At 28.2% G+C, this 16,331-nt stretch overlaps 2 long non-coding RNA genes across 2 annotated transcripts; both read left to right on the plus strand.

Annotated features, from left to right (window-relative positions):
- Positions 1-838: 838 nt before the first annotated feature.
- Positions 839-3,617, plus strand: LOC145975444 (uncharacterized). The gene is made up of 3 exons (XR_014439976.1): positions 839-1,857; positions 2,208-2,282; positions 2,564-3,617. It is a non-coding gene; the product is annotated as an uncharacterized LOC145975444 (long non-coding RNA).
- Positions 3,618-13,505: 9,888 nt separating this feature from the next.
- LOC145975478 (uncharacterized) lies at positions 13,506-16,076 on the plus strand. The gene is made up of 3 exons (XR_014439989.1): positions 13,506-14,319; positions 14,670-14,744; positions 15,026-16,076. It is a non-coding gene; the product is annotated as an uncharacterized LOC145975478 (long non-coding RNA).
- Positions 16,077-16,331: the final 255 nt, after the last annotated feature.

Below are 16,331 nucleotides of genomic sequence, written 5' to 3' on the forward strand. Positions count from 1 at the left end.
CATTGTTTCTTTTCCATTCAAGAAAATTAAATCTTAAATCATAAGAATATATTTTTTTTTATTGAACTATATAAAATGGCTTCATTCAAGTAAGCAATTATTCAAGCAATTATATTTTTCTTTAATTAACGCAATCTCACTTCAAGATTTTCATGTTAAAACTAAATATATTTTCAAAACAAGAATGTCCTTTTTTTCCGTGTATTTAAATGATACGTTGTGTTACATTTTTAATCAATAAAATTTTCATCGATTCAGTTTAAGATAGTATGTTTTATATGTACAATTAGATATTTTTCTTATTCAGATTGCTTTTATCTCTCGGTCAACATTTCGCATGTAAGAACGGAAATAAATAATAAGAAAAAGAGTTAAGCAGTTCACGTATTAATATGAACGCTGTTGCAAATCTAAGGAGCAGCAATTGCGACAATAATTATTATATATAATATACAATATAATATTATATACAATATAATTATTATATAATTTTCTCATTGTTATTTATATTATATAATTTTCTCATTGTTATTTATTATTACAACATCTCTGTGAATTAGATTCCAATTTTTTTTTATTAAAGAAAATGATCGTCGTGTAATTTTTTATTCAACAATATATAAGTAGACATTACAATGAAAAAAAAAATTATTTTAACTAAATGCACTTATTGCGTACGTGACATAAAAATCGGAAGCTCTAATGATTTAGATTACATTATTGAATGATATAATTTCACACAAATTATGTAAAATTATATATAATATAAATTTCTTTGTCTCTTTCACAAATTATATTATAAATTTATATAATATAACCCCCCATGGGTACACCTTGACGAGGTGGGGTGGCTCAGTACTTGGATGGTCCCTTGAGGTTTATCTTAAATTCTTTTCTTTAAGATAAATCTTAAGGAGCCTGAAGAGGAAGCTAAGTACCCATTTGCACAGCATTGCCACGAGTCGCAATGGATCGCACGCGCATTTAATGCGCTGGACGCAGATTGCGTCGTCGACTTTTCGTCGTCGGTGCCGTCAACGTGTCGCGGACGGCGGCGTCTCGTTACCGCGTTTTCGCGTTTAGCTTTTTCGCGTCATCGCGTCATCGCGTTTTCGCGTTGGACTTTCTCGCAATCCCAATTTCACTTATTTGTCATCGAGTTGTCATCTTCCGACGTCAACTAACCGGGATGTCTCATTGAGTCGTTGCGAATGTAACGAAATTCTCACGCCTCGTGCATCGCGGCACTTGGTGATGCCGGCCGCGCACACGTATGTCCAGTACTGTGTACATGGGCGCGCGGTTTTGAGCTTTTGCTCAAGTTCGGCTGATTGAGGTCACGCTCTGCTTCGGGCTCCAGTTCGGTACGGATCGGTTAGAATTCGATCGATTGCTTGGAATCGTCGTTAATGGGTCCCTTCTCTTGTTCTAACAGCCATGAGATATTATGCACGAACAAGAGTCGAGTGAACTTCATTCGCGTTGATTCCATCAATCGATAGTTTTCTTCCGTTTCGGACTTAACTCTTGTTTGGAGGTAAGATGTCGTTGAATTCCCAACCTGTTGACTCGAAGATGACTCTCGTCAGTGAAATGGGATTTTCGCTCGTATCGAAACCGGGAGTGCCGTTTAAAGTATATATATATTAAATATATACATCGCGCGACCAAACAGAAAATTTTTAATCGTATCGAATAGTGCGGGAACCGTCCAGTATCGCGCGTAAAAGTGCGAAAGTAGCGATATAAAAATATCGCACGTGAGTGCGGGAGTGCCGCTGAAAGTATCGCGCGTCTAAGACTGAGAGGAGGAGGAGGCCTAGGAGAGGCATCGGGCTTCGGCAGAGCAACCTTCTGGTAAATAATTTATTTATTTACAATTATATATTAAATATTAAATATATTTATTATAATTTAAATTAAACAATTAATCGCGTAATTTGATTTTTTATTTATATGATTTAAAGAAGAGAATTGAAGAATAAGATTTTTAAATAAAAGCTATAATCTTGTAAAGGTATAAGCTTTTATAAAGTTATTAAAGAATTATTAATAATGTTTTTTTTTTAATTTATAGAATTATTTTATTAATCTGCTTATTATTATATGGATCGAATATAAAATTCAATATATACAAATAATAATTTTTTGAAATATTAATTTTTTGGACATTATTATAATTTGGATTTTCTATATGTATGTTATAGATGCAACAACCCAGATGATCTGAGAGGAGGAGCAGGCCTAGGAAAGGCATCTTGCACCGGCGGAGCAACCTGATGGTGAGTATTATTATTTATATTAATTTTATATAAATAAATAAATTAATTTGATTTATATGAATGATTTAAACATGAAAAAATTGGGAAAATTTTTATAATTTTTTCTATATAAAAGTTTCTACTTAAAAAAATTAATTACTTATAAAATTATTTCATATTTATATATTTATTTATAATTGCGTGCATCGGATATAAAATTCAATGAGTCCAATAATAATTTCTTAAAATATTAATTATTTTGAACATTTATATAATTTGCATTTTATATTTGTATGTTACAGACAACGTAGCTTCAATATTAACTCCGCTGTTGCGCATCAGTGCCGGTAAGTAACAACCTTTTATTTTGAAGCAAAGGATTTGTAAATGCATGAAAAAATCCGTTGCTTCTAACTCTCGGTTGGCGGGATAATACGCGTGTAAAAATTAAAGTAAAAGAAAAAATATTTTTAAAATAACAATAGATATAGAGGTACATGAAATATTTATTTCCATTATATATATCGGCCTTTATAAAACGGCCTTTTTAAAAATAGATTTTTAATTTCTAAATATTTAATCTAAAAGATAAAGATATTTATAAGCAACCCGACGACGGAGAGTTAAAATGCATGCTAATTATATTTTATATATGCATGATAATTTATATTTTGCGATTTCTGACGACTTAATGGCGTACGTTAAAATACGATCGTAATATCGTACGATCGTAAACAAATTATTAGTCGTCAAAATGAATATGGCCAGAAGAAGAGATAACTGGCTTGAAAAATACATATCAATATTGGCAATATTGGCCAAAAGATGTGTTGCGCGGCTAAGGCTTCCTAAATTTTATCGCGAATTTCCGGTTAGGGCTCCTTAAATTTCTCATTATCGCGGATTTCTAATTAGGGTTCCCCAAATTTCACCTTATCGTGAATTTCTGCTGGTGTAAGCCAGCAAGTAGGGCGGTTAGGGATGTTAGGTCTTTATTAGGTCTGTTAAGGCTATTAAGTCTGTTAGGGCTGTTAGGACTGTTAGGTTTGTTAGGGCTATTAGGGCATATAAAAGTTAAATTTATTTTCAAGAAAAAAAAACATAAAAATATGTTATTTTTAGGGGTCTGTATTAGGCTTGTTAGGGCTATTAAGTCTGTTAGGACTGTTAGGTTTGTTAGGGCTATTAGGGCATATAAAAATTAAATTTATTTTCAGGAAAAAAACCATAAAAATATGTTATTTTTAGGAGTATTTTCATATATATAATTTATTTTATGTAAAATTAAATAAATTATATATAAAGAATTGAAATTAATTATAAAAAAAACTATAAATAAAAATAAAAAAATGTATGGAAAATGTATGGAAAATGTAAAAAATGTAACTTAAATACATAATGTACATTTAAGTTGCATTTTATTATACGTATAACATGTATTAAATTTAATATTTTATTTTTTGTAAATTGTATTAATATTTTATCACTTAAAAATTGTATTTTTTTGAAAATTATACAATTTTAAATTCGAATGTGAATGTTATTAGTATCTAATATGATAATATTGATTCGATAAAATATTGACAGAAAAAAGTAATTCAATCTAAATAATTTTTTTTTCTAACTTATTTGAATCCATATACATTGATTATCATTGATTAATCATTTCAAATAATAAAAATTTTGCAATTTTCTTGTGTTGAGAATATTGATACTAATAGCATCAATTATTAAATTGTATCTAACATTGTAATTATATCTATAAATTGTAATTATATTATTTTTTATTTTTAATAATTTTCTTTGCAATTGTATATAAATTATAATCTAGTTGTAATAATGTAAAAGAAATCTATTGTACATTACACGAAATTAGATGAATACGTACAATAAGAAAATTTGTTTAATTAACACATTTGATATATTTTATTTCAATATTTTTATTGCAAAATTATTCAAATATTTGGATAGCTTATTTTTTTATATTAAAAGATTATTAATAAATTCGAGAAACTCGCGCAAATACCGTAAAAAAACTCTTTTACATAATATAAAGATTATTAAATAAAAGTGAATCAAGAAAAACACGATGTTAACCCAATAATTAGATATTAGCTTTTTACTCGTAAAATTTGTCGCGCTTTTAATATTATAGAAACGTAAGTATATTCGAAAATAAAATATTGCGAAATATTGAACATTATCGATCACGCGGAAATTAAAATCTGTGAAACAAAATAATTTTCTTTGATTATCGTTTTTAATTAAATGTATTTCGAAAATTTCGAATCGCGTTAAATATTTATTGATTTACGATTTATTGATTTACGATTTTATAATAAATTATATTGCAAACAATTGCGTTCTTTTCACGTTTTTGGACGTGATCGCTATCTTGGCGAAGAAGCCTTATCGCTGTCCCTCATGTCAGGTGGACGCTAGCAAATGCGGTTTGTACTGGCGGAGAGTCGAAACGATCTTCATTGCGGAGAGTTATTTCTCGTCGGTTTTTGTGGGCTCTATCCGCAATGCTTAGTTCGGTGCCTCATTGAAAATTGGAAGTTTCCATTACAGAGTAGGAATTAAACCCAGGTTTTCTTGGCGGTTCCTGAAAACAATGTTTTTGGCAGTGATTTAACGACGATCACCGTACATTTGAAATCGATTTTATTAAATATAAAATACAAAATTCATTAAGTATACTTTGAGAGAAGATATATTTTCTTTTTTTTTATTAAAAATGTTCTTCCATTAATATCAATATTATTTTAATAATGAAAATATTTAATAATAGTTCAAAAATGGATATAATAGATAAAATTCACTTTTTCAAATATAAATTTAATTTAATAAGTTTTTGCGCAAACTTTTTTGTGCAAAATTTTTATTATTTGAAAAATTATGGTTACAAACAAGTATATTTTATTAATTAATTTTGAATTAATTTTATTTTTGGTTTCTTTTAAGAAACCACTTGCAGGCACTGGACGTTCCACTATCTCAGTATATTACATTTATTTTAGATAAGACGAGTGTATATGTATATATAATAAAATACATGTGCGCAAATTGTGATGTATTTGCAAAAACCCTTTTTTTGTATTATTCTTAATAATATATTAGGATGATGCATGATATAATATAAAATGTGTGAGTAATTAAAAAGTTCGAGACAAATCGAATGGGTACTCTGATATCAGTAAGATTCTGTAAATTATTGTCACGTGTTAAGTGTTAAATGCAACAGAAAAATTAATTTCTTGATAATCTTCCATTTGATGTTGCTAAATATTCAAATTGAATTTTTTTTTAAATCTCGCTGTTATCGGATTTGATTTGTCTCGAGCACATTTGGTACCCTAAAGTTATTATTATTCATACATTTAACCGAGCAACGATAAAAGCGCATGTATTTCATTTTTCCTAAATATACTCGATTGTAACATGTATATAAAAATCATTATATCCAGTCATTTTTTTAGTAAAAAAAGATATTTCTTACAATGGAAGAACATGTTTTTTTTCACGCGAAGTTTAATCTCATGTATTGAAAATGATAATAAGGGTAACAGTCGTTAATTCGCTGCCGAAATCACTGTTATTGGGAGCAATCAGGAAGATCGGGGATTCGTTCCTTCCTGTAGCGGGACTTATGACGTTCAATGAATCACTTAACTTTCCTTTGTGGATCGATTCCGCGGGATCCGAAATAGAAGAAATAAGATAAATTGAGGTCGCTTTCCACTTTTAAGATCGTTCTTCTCTCTGTTAGATATTAACCAGCGTATCACTCGGCAGAGGGATTTTGATCTGGTTTAATCGTTGGGCCAGTTATCCTTCATTGAACGTGGCGATAACGCGATTATTTTAAGGAACATTAAAGTTTAGCCTATTTGCAATTGTCCGCGAAACAAGATATATATTTTTATATACTTTTGATCGCGAAATTTACATGAAATTGTATATTTGGAAAGAAATCGAGTATTATAGGTTCTACATCCGCGTTTAATTCCTTACGTATATTATTTACAAATTATATGAAATGCGCCTCTAATGTTGCAATATTTTTATTGTCACATGAAATGATAATAATTATATTGCGTGTGCGCACGTTGTATTCCGATTATAGAAATTATGTGTATTGTAATTAAATATTACTATTTTTATCAATTTTTTTTATTCATCATATACATTCGCGAAATTTAAACCGCGATTTTTTTTCTGATTTAATCGTTGGGTAACATCGATGCTTTACTTATCTTTTCGCGTCATCGAACATTTCTTTTAGAAAACCTTACAAAATGCATTAAAATTCCGGGTACTTTTTCTTATTGAAAGACATAATCGATAAATTTATTAATGATTCTTTTGGTTGCGATAGATTATCAGCGCTACGCCAATCTAAAAATTTCTAATAAATTGTACGCATTTCTGATATTTTCGTGTAATATAATAAAATATGCTATGTATATATTCTATATAACAATTTGTTATGTATTATTTTATGTTTTATATATAATGTATTTTTTATTATTGTTATAATTATGTATTATATACTATATATTTTCAACGGAAAATTTTATGTATTTATAAATTGTATTATAATTATAATGTATATTTTGTAATATATTTTTATATGACTGCAAGCTATGTAATTATACATTATAATATTTTATAATTATATAATATACATATATATTTTTTATAAATTCTATGTATTATATTTTCTATTTGGAAAATTTGAAAAACCTACACTATTAAAAGAAAATAAAATAAAAAAATTTTACCTCCTCGATGGTATCTCCACCTTAACGAAGGCATTTGCCGGGTGAGGAGGTTTGAGTACTCTAATGATCCGGAGAGCTATGCCGGCGGTAACATAGGCCGGTATTTATATAATCTGTTTTTATATTTAATCATCTTAAATATGGTCTTCGCATCTTAAAATTCTGTTCAATCTCAATGAAATAATAAACATTTTCTAAATTTTACTTAAAACGATCTTAAATATAAGACTATATGAACACCGACCTTAATTACTGGTAGGGTCACCCATGCCGGATAGGTCAAAGAAAAAGAGTCAGACTAAGAGAGATACCCCGTAATTATAATTATTATATTAATAATTATTAATTATGAATATAATAATTATATTATAATATATTATATTATAATAGTTAATTAGTAATTATTACATTTTTTGAATAAGATGAAAGTAAAAGAATGATAAAAGCATGAAGAGAGAGAGAGAGAGAGAGAGAGAGAGAGAGAGAAGGAAGAAGCACGAGTCCCTATGGTCTTGGGAATGCGACAGATTACAACACTGCAAAGATTTGAAGAAGAAGATACATTGGATAAAAATGCGTAGTAATACTTTATATAATTATGTTACACTTTATAATTTAGCACATTGTATTATAATATATAAAGCATCAAGCATTAAATATTTTGATGTTATGAAAACTATAATAAAATAATATAAAAAATTTGCTATAAAGTGGAACATTCGAAAGCATATCCACTGACGAGATACTATTAAAGATCGATGATTTTACAATATTTACCGTGACCACAAAATATTTATGTATTTATGTATATATATATATATATATAGAGAGAGAGAGAGAGAGAGAGAGAGGACCACAAGATTCGTTTATATTAAAAATTTAACACTGGCATTTCGTGTACATAGCACGGAATAAAACCAGAAATTGTGCTGAAAGGTTGATGGTGCGAACATTTAAACATAATATATCAGCTCTATTGTTTAAAACTATATCTGTAAGAAAATAATCAACTTTTCCTCTTGACTTTTTGGTAGAATAATTGCTCCTCGACTTCTTTATCGAAATATTCAATCGCTCCATTTCTGCTATTAATATTTTATAATTTGTTAGCAAAAAACCAATCATTTTCTTGGAAAAATATATTTCCCATAGTCTATCGCAAATATATCCAACATATTCGCAGACCAAATAATATTTTATGATATCGTGCGATAATTGGAGTGCAGAGTATTACTCTGTATCTATAGGGATAGTTTAAGTTTATTTATATTGCGATATTTTGCGGCACAGTGTAATATTAATTATCTAGGGACAGTATAAGATTAAATACAATGCGACATTTTACGATATTTTGCGATATTTACGGACGTAGAGTAATATTCTGTATCTATTGGTAGTTTAGGTTTATTTATATTGCGGTATTTTGCGATATTTGGGAACACAGTGTAATGTTAATTATTTAGGGATAGTATAAGTTTAAATACAATGCGATATTTTACGATATCTTGCGATATTTGTAGCGCGGAGTATTATTCCGTATCAAGGGGTAGTTTAGGTTTAATTTATTGCGATACTTTGCGATATTTTGAAGCGCAGGGTAATATTAATTATCTAGGGATAGTTTAGGATTTCTAGCATTGCGATATTTTACGATATTTTTCGATATTTTGGGCGCAGAAAATTATTCTTTACCTAAGGGTAGTTTAGATTTAATTTGTTGCTATATTTGTTGCTATATACTTTAATATATTCCACATGTGTATATGTGTGTGTGTGTGTGTGTGTGTGTGTGTGTGTATGTGTTAAAGTACGTAAAATATTTCGATGACGAACAGACAATAACACCGACCTTGACGGCGTAAACAATAGCGCGCTAATGTTTATATGCCATAGTCTTGAAAAATGTTTCGATAAAAAATAATAATAACACAGTCTTTCCGACTAATTTTTTCGCTCTATTATCATTCGCGCGACGACACTCAAAGAGTAAAGTAGTAGTATACAAGACGCTCCGTTAAATCCTTTTCTAGACGCGATCGCGATCAATATCGAAAAATTATATGCTGTATTAAAATACGTAAAATATAATATAATATAATATAATATAATATAATATAATATAATATAATATAATATAATAAAATATAAATATGTATTGTTTACGCCAAGGTCGGTATTATTGTCTGTTCGTCATCGAAATATTTTACGTACTTTAACATATTTATATTATATTATATTATAATATAAAATATAATATAATATAATACAATATATTTCGATATGACGAACGGACAATAACACGGTGTTCGGCCTTGACGATGTAAACAATAGCGCGCTAGTCATACGGTTTTGGTATCATTCACACGGCAACACTCGAGCAGTAAAGATCGTAGTGCGAATATATTCGTCGTATATTCTTAAATTAATTATTAATTAAACAATTATTGTATCATGACTTTCACTTTTTTATTAAACTTTCGATTCTATAATTCGTATTAATATACATGTACTGCATATATATATCAATAATGAAAACAACATTTGTAATGAATTAGTATTTAATTTGATCTCATAAAAACGTCGAGCGAATCGTACTTCTCTATCCCGTAGATCTAAATAATTAACTTAATAAAAAGATTCGTAAAAGATATATTAGTCTTTTAATAAATAATATCGTATAATTAATTTACATAATATCGTATAATTTAGCTACATAAAAATAAAATATAACACAAAATATTCTAATTACCTATTTATTTCTAAATATTAAATACTATAAATTTAATAATTTTATATTTCGTAAAATTTAATTATAAAAGAATCTTTAATATATTCCAAAAGAAACGAAGAACCTTTGCCAACGTAGAACAAAGTTAATTTTATAAACAAATGTATTTAATTTTATTGGAATTTTATTATTAATTTTATTGAATTGTCAAACTATACGCGATCTCTGTAATGATAGCTATTCACGGAATAGATACAGTGAAATAATCAATCATTATCGCCGAAAAGAGGCAATAATATACTTTTAAATCTAATTTAAACTTTTGATAAACAATATGAATTTTTTTATTACGATGATAAATCTTTATTAAAGATCATAATTGCAAAAATAAAAATGGAAATAACGGTAAAAATGATAAATTTTATTATAATTTTTCGATTATCAATCCTTACGAATAATAATTATTTATCTAATAATGTTCACACACAGGGTCAAATATATTTCGATATTTCCGATATTTTAAATTTGCTTAAAATGCGAGCATAAATTAATTATTAATTAAGCAATTACTATATCATGACTTTCAATTAGATTAATCTTTCGATCTTTTAATTCGTGTTAATATACCATACACACACACACACACCCACACACACACACACACACACACACACACACACACACACACACACATACTTATATATACATATACATATAATACTATATTTATTCGCGTTTCTTCTTGGATCTTTCTCTCTCTCGCCTTATCTCTAATTGCCTTTAAAGGGCAAGCTCGAGCGAGCATCGGCTCGGCTTTATCTACTGTAATTTGATACGCAGATAAAAACTAAACTAAAATAATGTACCGATTTACGTGTCCACCTATCATCGACTTTCTTATCGCGTATAAGATTTATGCTTAATTTAGTTACACAAATTTATTTCATATATTTCAGTTACTTACACACTCGTTTATAATGATGTAGTTTCGAGCACTTTCTCTTTAAACTCGATTAAAGGCGTACTATTAATATAAATGCCGTCAAAAAATAGAGAATTGCAATAATTTTAACAATAATCATTATATAGTATATTAATAATTTTTTCATTATTATTTATTGTCGTTAAATATCTGCGAATTAGTACTAAATTTCTTTCAATTGCAAAAAATTATCAGCAACGAAATATGCGGTGTACGTCATTTATAAAGTATTTATCATTCATATATTACTTTCAGACATTTATTATTGTTTCTTTTTCATCTTTTCGAAAGTAATTTATTCTAAATTATCATCTAATAAATAACGCATATATAAAAAATATTTCAGTTTTTATTTTAAAATATTCCAAATAATATAATAAAATAGTTTTCGTACAAATTGATATTTTAAGATATTTTATAAAATATTTCACAATAATGTAATTATTATATTCTTTATATATAAGAATTAGATATTTTTTAATAGATTGAATTTATTAAAAGTTTTATATTCAAGACGATTCTTGATATTTACAATTTACAATATTATATATCTGAAGGCAAAAAAAATTGATTGCGCGTAATAATTAATTATACAATCAATAAATTTAGATACTTAATTTTATACGAAATAGATTTATAAAAATATTAAAATTGAATGTATTTGCACTTCATTTGTGTTTGGTCTTGCGTAACGATTAATATTCGCGTCAGATGTTCAATATATCGGTAGCATCCCGAATTTTTTCTGACCTAAATAATCAATGTGGATTCGATCGATAGCCAATAATTATAGTAATTATATCCTTGATCCTTAAATCCAAAAGTAGAAAACTCGGATTTCGTCGCTCGTGAAATATCTCGCGTCTTATTCGCGTCCTATTTCTTTTCGCATCCTCGTTGCAGCCTTTTCTCTAATTGCTTTTAAAGGGCAAGCTCGAGCGAGCAGATCGGCTCGACTTTATCTGTTGTAATTTGATACGCAGATAAAAACTAAACTAAAATAATGTACCGATTTACGTGTCCACTTGTCATCATTTTCTTATCGCGTATAAGATTTGTCTTAATTTAGTTACACAAATTTATTTCATATATTTCAGTTACTTACACACTCGTTTATAACGATGTAGTTTCGAGCACTTTCTCTTTAAACTCAATTTATTAAAGGCGCACTTTATATATTATTCATATATTACGATTAAAGCAATCAATGTCATTTAAAATGTTACATATACGTCATGTATAAATGTTTACATATACACATATTCTTTTAATTTTCAGCTGTAAGGTATTGTAATTAACATACATTAATATTAATTCATTGATGATTTCGATTCGCACTTAGAAAAAAATATATTTAAAACATTTTAACTATATTTTCTAAAAAATTATTTGCAGATTTTAAAAACACATTTATTATTCTATATAAATAATTCGCAAAGAATGTTATAAAAAAATGTAACACAATGCTTACACAGAAAAAAATAAGTGTCAAATCAAGACTTATATACTTTAAATTAAGGCGTTCATTGTTTCGTATATATGCAACAATTTATAATCTTCTTAGAAGAATTTAATAATTTTAAATTTCAACAATATTATAGCCTTGTTTTAATATTATAATTGTCATCTCAAGAATATTTAATTATTTAATTCTACTTTAAGAAAATTATAATCTTTGATTTAAAAATATTATTTTCTATCTAACATTGTTTCTTTTCCATTCAAGAAAATTAAATCTTAAATCATAAGAATATATTTTTTTTTATTGAACTATATAAAATGGCTTCATTCAAGTAAGCAATTATTCAAGCAATTATATTTTTCTTTAATTAACGCAATCTCACTTCAAGATTTTCATGTTAAAACTAAATATATTTTCAAAACAAGAATGTCCTTTTTTTCCGTGTATTTAAATGATACGTTGTGTTACATTTTTAATCAATAAAATTTTCATCGATTCAGTTTAAGATAGTATGTTTTATATGTACAATTAGATATTTTTCTTATTCAGATTGCTTTTATCTCTCGGTCAACATTTCGCATGTAAGAACGGAAATAAATAATAAGAAAAAGAGTTAAGCAGTTCACGTATTAATATGAACGCTGTTGCAAATCTAAGGAGCAGCAATTGCGACAATAATTATTATATATAATATACAATATAATATTATATACAATATAATTATTATATAATTTTCTCATTGTTATTTATATTATATAATTTTCTCATTGTTATTTATTATTACAACATCTCTGTGAATTAGATTCCAATTTTTTTTTATTAAAGAAAATGATCGTCGTGTAATTTTTTATTCAACAATATATAAGTAGACATTACAATGAAAAAAAAAATTATTTTAACTAAATGCACTTATTGCGTACGTGACATAAAAATCGGAAGCTCTAATGATTTAGATTACATTATTGAATGATATAATTTCACACAAATTATGTAAAATTATATATAATATAAATTTCTTTGTCTCTTTCACAAATTATATTATAAATTTATATAATATAACCCCCCATGGGTACACCTTGACGAGGTGGGGTGGCTCAGTACTTGGATGGTCCCTTGAGGTTTATCTTAAATTCTTTTCTTTAAGATAAATCTTAAGGAGCCTGAAGAGGAAGCTAAGTACCCATTTGCACAGCATTGCCACGAGTCGCAATGGATCGCACGCGCATTTAATGCGCTGGACGCAGATTGCGTCGTCGACTTTTCGTCGTCGGTGCCGTTAACGTGTCGCGGACGGCGGCGTCTCGTTACCGCGTTTTCGCGTTTAGCTTTTTCGCGTCATCGCGTCATCGCGTTTTCGCGTTGGACTTTCTCGCAATCCCAATTTCACTTATTTGTCATCGAGTTGTCATCTTCCGACGTCAACTAACCGGGATGTCTCATTGAGTCGTTGCGAATGTAACGAAATTCTCACGCCTCGTGCATCGCGGCACTTGGTGATGCCGGCCGCGCACACGTATGTCCAGTACTGTGTACATGGGCGCGCGGTTTTGAGCTTTTGCTCAAGTTCGGCTGATTGAGGTCACGCTCTGCTTCGGGCTCCAGTTCGGTACGGATCGGTTAGAATTCGATCGATTGCTTGGAATCGTCGTTAATGGGTCCCTTCTCTTGTTCTAACAGCCATGAGATATTATGCACGAACAAGAGTCGAGTGAACTTCATTCGCGTTGATTCCATCAATCGATAGTTTTCTTCCGTTTCGGACTTAACTCTTGTTTGGAGGTAAGATGTCGTTGAATTCCCAACCTGTTGACTCGAAGATGACTCTCGTCAGTGAAATGGGATTTTCGCTCGTATCGAAACCGGGAGTGCCGTTTAAAGTATATATATATTAAATATATACATCGCGCGACCAAACAGAAAATTTTTAATCGTATCGAATAGTGCGGGAACCGTCCAGTATCGCGCGTAAAAGTGCGAAAGTAGCGATATAAAAATATCGCACGTGAGTGCGGGAGTGCCGCTGAAAGTATCGCGCGTCTAAGACTGAGAGGAGGAGGAGGCCTAGGAGAGGCATCGGGCTTCGGCAGAGCAACCTTCTGGTAAATAATTTATTTATTTACAATTATATATTAAATATTAAATATATTTATTATAATTTAAATTAAACAATTAATCGCGTAATTTGATTTTTTATTTATATGATTTAAAGAAGAGAATTGAAGAATAAGATTTTTAAATAAAAGCTATAATCTTGTAAAGGTATAAGCTTTTATAAAGTTATTAAAGAATTATTAATAATGTTTTTTTTTTAATTTATAGAATTATTTTATTAATCTGCTTATTATTATATGGATCGAATATAAAATTCAATATATACAAATAATAATTTTTTGAAATATTAATTTTTTGGACATTATTATAATTTGGATTTTCTATATGTATGTTATAGATGCAACAACCCAGATGATCTGAGAGGAGGAGCAGGCCTAGGAAAGGCATCTTGCACCGGCGGAGCAACCTGATGGTGAGTATTATTATTTATATTAATTTTATATAAATAAATAAATTAATTTGATTTATATGAATGATTTAAACATGAAAAAATTGGGAAAATTTTTATAATTTTTTCTATATAAAAGTTTCTACTTAAAAAAATTAATTACTTATAAAATTATTTCATATTTATATATTTATTTATAATTGCGTGCATCGGATATAAAATTCAATGAGTCCAATAATAATTTCTTAAAATATTAATTATTTTGAACATTTATATAATTTGCATTTTATATTTGTATGTTACAGACAACGTAGCTTCAATATTAACTCCGCTGTTGCGCATCAGTGCCGGTAAGTAACAACCTTTTATTTTGAAGCAAAGGATTTGTAAATGCATGAAAAAATCCGTTGCTTCTAACTCTCGGTTGGCGGGATAATACGCGTGTAAAAATTAAAGTAAAAGAAAAAATATTTTTAAAATAACAATAGATATAGAGGTACATGAAATATTTATTTCCATTATATATATCGGCCTTTATAAAACGGCCTTTTTAAAAATAGATTTTTAATTTCTAAATATTTAATCTAAAAGATAAAGATATTTATAAGCAACCCGACGACGGAGAGTTAAAATGCATGCTAATTATATTTTATATATGCATGATAATTTATATTTTGCGATTTCTGACGACTTAATGGCGTACGTTAAAATACGATCGTAATATCGTACGATCGTAAACAAATTATTAGTCGTCAAAATGAATATGGCCAGAAGAAGAGATAACTGGCTTGAAAAATACATATCAATATTGGCAATATTGGCCAAAAGATGTGTTGCGCGGCTAAGGCTTCCTAAATTTTATCGCGAATTTCCGGTTAGGGCTCCTTAAATTTCTCATTATCGCGGATTTCTAATTAGGGTTCCCCAAATTTCACCTTATCGTGAATTTCTGCTGGTGTAAGCCAGCAAGTAGGGCGGTTAGGGATGTTAGGTCTTTATTAGGTCTGTTAAGGCTATTAAGTCTGTTAGGGCTGTTAGGACTGTTAGGTTTGTTAGGGCTATTAGGGCATATAAAAGTTAAATTTATTTTCAAGAAAAAAAAACATAAAAATATGTTATTTTTAGGGGTCTGTATTAGGCTTGTTAGGGCTATTAAGTCTGTTAGGACTGTTAGGTTTGTTAGGGCTATTAGGGCATATAAAAATTAAATTTATTTTCAGGAAAAAAACCATAAAAATATGTTATTTTTAGGAGTATTTTCATATATATAATTTATTTTATGTAAAATTAAATAAATTATATATAAAGAATTGAAATTAATTATAAAAAAAACTATAAATAAAAATAAAAAATTAATGTATGGAAAATGTAAAAAATGTAACTTAAATACATAATATACATTTAAGTTGCATTTTATTATACGTATAACATGTATTAGATTTAATATTTTATTTTTTATAAACTGTATTAATAATTTATTTTATCACTTGAATTCAAATGTGAATGTTATTAGTATCTAATATGATAATATTTATTTGATAAAATATTGAGAATAAAAAGTAATTCAAACTAAATAATTTTTTTTCTAAGTTATTTGAATCTATATACATT

This window comes from Camponotus vicinus, unplaced genomic scaffold (genome assembly GCF_025532165.1).
Source record: "Camponotus vicinus isolate PSW18456_S1 unplaced genomic scaffold, iyCamVici1.0 SCAF_8, whole genome shotgun sequence".
Taxonomy (NCBI): Eukaryota; Metazoa; Arthropoda; class Insecta; order Hymenoptera; family Formicidae; genus Camponotus; species Camponotus vicinus.